This window comes from Hyalella azteca, unplaced genomic scaffold (genome assembly GCF_000764305.2).
Source record: "Hyalella azteca isolate HAZT.00-mixed unplaced genomic scaffold, Hazt_2.0.2 contig12874, whole genome shotgun sequence".
Taxonomy (NCBI): domain Eukaryota; kingdom Metazoa; phylum Arthropoda; class Malacostraca; order Amphipoda; family Hyalellidae; genus Hyalella; species Hyalella azteca.
Window position 1 is genome coordinate 71,659 of NW_025942818.1, and position 7,023 is coordinate 78,681.

Consider the following 7,023-nt stretch of genomic DNA (forward strand, 5'->3'; position numbering starts at 1 on the left):
GTGGGATTTTCCACCCCGGTGTGGTCTCCACTTTGGCGGCCCCATTCTGCAGTCATTCAGCCGTCAAGAAACATGGACAACTCTTCAGAACACCTAAATTTGTTGCTGCACCTAATTTTTCCTTACTAACACCGTAATTTCCTTAAACCGTCCTGTCATGGGGCCACATTGAACAAGTATTCAGAGGCTCCCATAAACTTTGATTTAAGAAGAAGAAGAATCTAATGTATTCACCTTCCAGCCGTCAACAACAACAAATTAACCCATGTATTGCAGTTGTTGGAGAATAGGCCCTGAAGTTGGAATTCAAAGCACCTTATTTCATGTAAAGTGTTAGTAACCACTGAAGAATAGGGTGAGTTGGGACCGTTGGGGCGTTGGCCATTGCCTATTCTTGCTTTTGAAATTTTTTATGACCTGTTCACAGCCTCACAGGATGTCTGCCCTTAACACTTTGACTCCAATTGCTTCATCTTGTGCTATTATTTCAGTTTTGTACCGTTTTTAAACAGGGTTGGCCTGGGTGACCAGACAGTTATTTTTTCCGGACAAATTCTGTGATTTAGTTTTTCACAATTGCGTTGGCTGGCAAAAATTTATGATAGGGGTACTTCGAAACTAAATTTTAAGTACTGCAAAGAGAAAATAAATGGAATTTTTATAGCGGAACCTACAAATAAACTAGTATACATTGAGTTATCTGTTATCGGCCTTTTTTGGCCTCTTTGTTCATGGATTTTGCTGATTTTAGGCAACCAAGATTTACATTCTGGTTAGCAAAATGCTTTTCAAACATTTAGAAAATAGAAGTTTATTCAATGGCTTAATAGGTAATTGGTTTGAATTTTAAGAATATTCTATCAACAATTAAATATAATTTTCATATACGACACTATCTCAATTTTCAAATATGTCACTATCTTGACATGAACAATAGATTTCATTTATTTATAAAAGAGAGTAGGTAGTGCATGCAAAGCCAAAAATCATTGACAAAAGAGCAGGGTTGGCGATTTTTTTTATTTTTTTAAGAAAATCAAAAAAATAAAAAATCAATGATTTTTTTGATTTTTTCATGATTTTTTTGATTTATTTGATTTTTTTTTATTTTTTCAACTTTTTTGTCTTTTTGAAGTGTTATTTTTTATGTTGCAGTAAGCCTACTAACAATAACAGTATATGGATCAAAATGGATGGCTAAAAAGGGCACTTATTGCCTTCAATAATGGCCAACAGGCCAAGGTGATGTTTACCACTTAGGGATTTTTGGGTAAACAATTATTGATAAGTCTATTCATTAGCTTTGTAAAGTTTATATGGAGCAAGGTAATAAGCTAAATATTGACCATTTAACTGGCTTCAATATACAAAAACACTTCAGGAATGCAGATCTTCTAAACGTTGAAGAGTCACATAACAGATAGGTAGCTGATTGCACAGTGCACAGCACTATCGATAGATCTACTAGTTTCATGTCCTATAAATCTACCAGACTCTACACTCTATACACACTGACTAGAAATGACTGAGTGACTGACTGCACTGTTCCCAGTTAATTCAGACCAATAAACAAATACTAAACATAAAATAAACATAAACTGAACAATAACCAAACAAACCTCATACGACTTGAAACGAGACTTAAGTTATGAAAAAATCTAATACAGTTTGAAATAAACATGTGCACAATTCAAATATTTTATATCTATTCACTGCATTTAAATATTTTATGTATAGTCTTTTAATTGTAATTGTTTTGTTTTGTGTTTTAAATTCACATATTTAAAGATTGAAATTAAATATTTTAATTAGAATACTCGTATTAGGGTGGAAAATCTTTCTAATTGCCCAAAAGGTCAATACAATCTCAACCTCTCAATATACAGGGTGGGGGTGAACCGATTGAGCAGTTTTGAGGTAAAATAAAAGAGTAATGGAGGTACATAAAGAAGAAAGTTTATTTTCCTAGAGGTTAGCATAACATACCATTTAGAATACTTATGTTTTGAAAACAATATCTGGAAGATAGGGGCCGTTAGCTGCAACACACTGTTGGGAGTCGTTCTCAGAGGAGGGAGTAACCGTAACAGTGAATTCCGATCGCTATGCTGCAATGTTGCAAAATTTCTTGCAGCCCATGATGGTAAACATTGTTTAAAATGAAGCATTGGGAGACGTGTGATTCCAGCAGGATGGGGCTACAGCTCACACAGCCCGAGCCCCAAATGTCGCTCAATGTTTTGAAACGCATGTTCCCAGACTCTGAGGGGTGATTTACAGTGGCCTGCAAGGTCACCTGATATGAGCAATTGTGATTTCTTTCTTTGGGGACATCTAAAAGAGAGGGTATTCAGAAGTCACCCTCACATCCTACCACAGCTAAGGGAATGGATTATTGTAGCAGAGATTATGGCCATACCTTGCCATTTGTTTGAACCTGTTGTAGGAAACTTCTGAGAACGACTCCAAGTCTCCAACAGTGTGATGCAGCTAACAAACACCATTTTCCTGATATTGTTTTCAAAACATAAGTATCTTAAATGGTATGTTATGCTAATCTTGAGGAAAATAAACTTTCTTCTTTATGTACCTCCATTACTCTTATATTTTGCCTCAAAACTGTTCAATCAGTTCTGCCCCACCCTGAATAAGCTAGCTAACACATTTAAATTGTATATTGTAATCAATATATAGCAAATAGTCAAATAGTTAGTCAAAGACTACTTATAGCCTTATAAGAATTAGCTAAGCTGCTAGCTACGTACAATGTATTGCACTCTTGATGCCTCTGTACCAAAAACATTCAATTTATTGGAACCTAATACACACTAAAGGCAACAAGTTTATATACCAATTTGTCATTCATAGTACATTTATACTAAATCATGAATAACAATACCTCAATATAAATTAAAGACTGCCACTCAATATATTTAAATATATGAAAAAATCAAAAAATCAAAAAAATCGAAAAAATAAAAAAAATCATGATTTTTTTTTATAAAAAAATCAAGTGATTTAATCACATGATTTAATCATTTTGATTTAATCACTGCCAACCCTGCAAAAGAGAGATTTTTAGAAGCAGTTCATTTCTAATTGCCTGATCAAGTTCTAAATTTTTTAAAATATCCTATGGAACTAGGGAGTAAATACCAGGAGCTGATTCCTCCACAGCACAGGAAGGTCAGCATAAAAGTCTCATTTATCACCATGATGCAAAAATGTCAGTGATAAGTCATGATTTTTATTATGGCTAATATTAAAAGAATTACTAGATGCAAATTTGACTGTCCACATAACATTCAAGGCAGAGGTAAATCAAAAAGATCTTTTACACAAACAATTTGTATTGTACATATTATATTAACATAACATTTTGAAAACATAAAAATTGTATTTCCAGGTCCTTCATATAAATGGCTTCAAGAGAGGCTGCTCGTGAAGCTCTCCACTATGTGGCTATCAACTTGAGCCCATTTCTTGCTTTGGCAAACTGCCACTTGGTGGATGTGTTTGTGTATGATGTATGGCACAAAGTCTTACCTCCGCTGCTATGGGATTGTCTCAACGAAATTTCACCAAAGGATCTGTGCTCCATGTTTGGACCTTCTCAGGAATCTACTCAACTACTTGGTGAGCAGAGACTATTAGGGTAATTCATCTTAATGCACCTTTAAGATAAATATTGGTATAGTTTGGCCAAAGCTTTTCATTTATACAAGTTTAATTTAAGAGTAGAGAATGAATTCTATCAAAAATTTTTTTGTTTCTTTAGGAAGAAACATATTCTTTGGACATATTCTTTAGGAAGAAACATATATATGGTAAACTGATGGAAAATATTGTATAGTCTCCATTTTGTCGGGGCACTACATAATAAATAATTTGATTAGTAATAATGATGTTCCAGTTACTAAATTTTATTTTTGAAAAGTTCTAGTTTGAAGCAATGACTTTGGGACATTGTTTATTATTGAAACCACAAGGTTTATAATTTTTCTAATTGATTATGAATTTTTTACACTTTGAGTGCACACAACTTTTTAGCAAAAAAGTGCCTTGTCTGTGCTATTTGGGCTGAAATACTGAATTTTTTTATCATCTTTGAGTTTCTTACATTCATTTAGTGGATCTCTTTTACTATTTCAAAAACAGCTCAGGAAAATTTGATACCGGTACTGGAAACCCCAGTGCATACTTCATGAGTGAGCACACTATTTCATTGCTTATTGAAGCCTGACAATTTCAAAATTTATTCTGTACTATGTGCAATTCTTATTAAATGGCTGACAAACTTGAACTGATAAGTTTTATCATAAGTTTTTTCTATAATTTATAAAAACAACTTAATAATGATCACGATTTATTGTTCATGAAATTCTCTTATGTGTCTTCATCCATGTATCATGGCTCTTAGATTTACAGGAAGAAGATATCAATGCTAACATTTTCTTACAGACTGGATCAAGAGTGACCTCCCATCTTTGCACAAGTTCCTTTGTTGCTGCACTTGATGCATGTCAGTCAACTTGGTGTACTGAGCTCCAAACAAGAGGTTTGTAGGCTCATTTTTCTCTTCATACCTCAATAATTGGTTTCTTTGTTGCTTTTTCATTGGTAATCAAGTGTGTTAACATATTAAAATTGAATTTCTTCACCCTTTCTCTTGTGATATGTGTATTGTTGGCACAAATTGTGTAGATGATCAGTTTGAAATTTGAAATAATGAAATGATGGAAGAAATGTAAAAAACATAACTAACAGCACTGTTTCTAATAACTGTTTGCACCTCATCAAGTTTGAGCAAACAGAGAACAAATTGAAAAAGCTGTTTGACCAGAAGTTCATTTATGAGAGGTCTGCAATGTGTGACGAAATTTGAACCTGACTTGAGACAAAATTTGGATTGAATGAGGGCGACATTGGTGACATGGATACTACAGAATAGCATTTACAGAATAGCATTTACAGAATAGCATTTACCCACTGTACTATTGATTCACTATCTTAACTGAAAAGCTTAGGATTTGATTCCATTCATGACCACACCCTGCCCCGTACATGTAGCGTTTTTCCCAAATGTTATTCACCCCCCCCCCCAAAACAAAATTTTTCCCAAAGCACCTGGGGGTTTACTAAGCATTGATTTCCATGCTGGTTGATTGATTACAATTAATTATTTCAGAGCCATAAATTTGAGGGAACAGGTACTTGCAGCGGCACAGCAGCACGCCCCGCCAGCGACCGCCACGGAGGACCTGCAGTGCCTCATGCCACTGAAGAAGGCGCATGAGGGGATGGCCATGGCGGAGCTTATGGCGGCTCTCTGTGCCGGTGAGAGAAGAGGGGGTGCTGGTGAGACGAGGAGGTGCTGGTGAGACGAAGGGGTGCTGGTGAGACAAGGAGGTGCTGGTGAGACGAGGGGTGCTGGTGAGACGAAGGGGTGCTGGTGAGACGAGGGGTGCTGGTGAGACGAGGAGGTGCTGGTGAGACGAAGGGGTGCTGGTGAGACGAGGGGGTGCTGGTGAGACAAGGGGGTGCTGGTGAGACGAAGGGGTGCTGGTGAGACAAGGAGGTGCTGGTGAGACGAGGAGGTGCTGGTGAGACGAAGGGGTGCTGGTGAGACAAGGAGGTGCTGGTGAGACAAGGAGGTGCTGGTGAGACGAGGAGGTGCTGGTGAGACGAAGGGGTGCTGGTGAGACAAGGAGGTGCTGGTGAGACGAGGAGGTGCTGGTGAGACGAAGGGGTGCTGGTGAGACGAGGGGGTGCTGGTGAGACAAGGGGGTGCTGGTGAGACGAAGGGGTGCTGGTGAGACAAGGAGGTGCTGGTGAGACGAGGAGGTGCTGGTGAGACGAAGGGGTGCTGGTGAGACGAGGGGGTGCTGGTGAGACAAGGGGGTGCTGGTGAGACGAAGGGGTGCTGGTGAGACGAGGGGTGCTGGTGAGACGAGGGGTGCTGGTGAGACGAGGNAACTGAGGGCAGCATGCAACTGAGGGCAGCATGCAACTGAGGGCAGCATGCAACTGAGGGCAGCATGCAACTGAGGGCAGCATGCAACTGAGGGCAGCATGCAGCTGAGGGCAGCATGCAACTGAGGGCAGCATGCAGCTGAGGGCAGCATGTATCTTCCATATCATCATAAACATGCTGCATAAATCTTTCATGGATCGAATCATGTTCCCTCGATCACCAACTCCAGTATGATTGTTAATTGATTTATTTAATAAATTGCTCAATTTTGACTATAAATGTAAAATTTTTCCATTTCCGATTGAGAATTCATTATGAACAATTCACTCAGGGTTTTTTTACTTCCGACTTAATAGGTAACATTTTTTTGGTCCAAGAATATTGATAATTTTTTCGCGTTAATTGCGTGATTATGGACATGATTGATATTAAACCTTAGTGTAACTTACTTCAATTTCTGCGCAATGGAGTTCTACTAAATTTATCGGGCATTACTGATGGAAATTCTTCGTCGCAGCAAAGGGTTTAGGAGGCAATCCAAATGTTAATGCAAACAATGAAACAAACTTACATCATACTTGTTTCTATTGTTGATATATTTAACATTATTTGTGTGAATTTATTCCTTTTGAAACCGTGATTAGCCTTTAATCTATAAATATATCATTGATAATTAACTTCAAACAGCAGGTCCGAATATGTACTTTTCTTGACTAGTTCGCAGATCTAAAAGAAAGCCTTTTAATCAAATCTTTTCAACGGTCGGTAGGTTTAAAATCGTTTCTAGACTTTGTTGTTCCGTAGGATACGAGGCATTTCATGACTAAACATATGCTACTGCATGGCCTTGTCTAGTGTGTACTTGATCGCGTTCATACTCGGAGCGTCAGCAATATCTTCAGGGAGGCTGTCTTCCACATGTCGGTGACTCGAAGCGAGAAGAAGTGTTGTCGAATGGTTGAGTTGCACCGCAGTTTTTCTAGTTTCGGTATAGCTGTGGCCCCTGGTTTTGATTCAAGTTTCCAATTCTATGAGTCCTTCTGGGACCT

General features: G+C 37.9%; 1 long non-coding RNA gene across 1 annotated transcript; it reads left to right on the forward strand.

Annotated features, from left to right (window-relative positions):
* LOC108667156 lies at window positions 1–5,420 on the forward strand. The gene is made up of 4 exons (XR_001930539.2): window positions 1–355; window positions 3,407–3,636; window positions 4,462–4,558; window positions 5,189–5,420. It is a non-coding gene; the product is annotated as an uncharacterized LOC108667156 (long non-coding RNA).
* The last annotated feature ends 1,603 nt before the right edge of the window (window positions 5,421–7,023 follow it).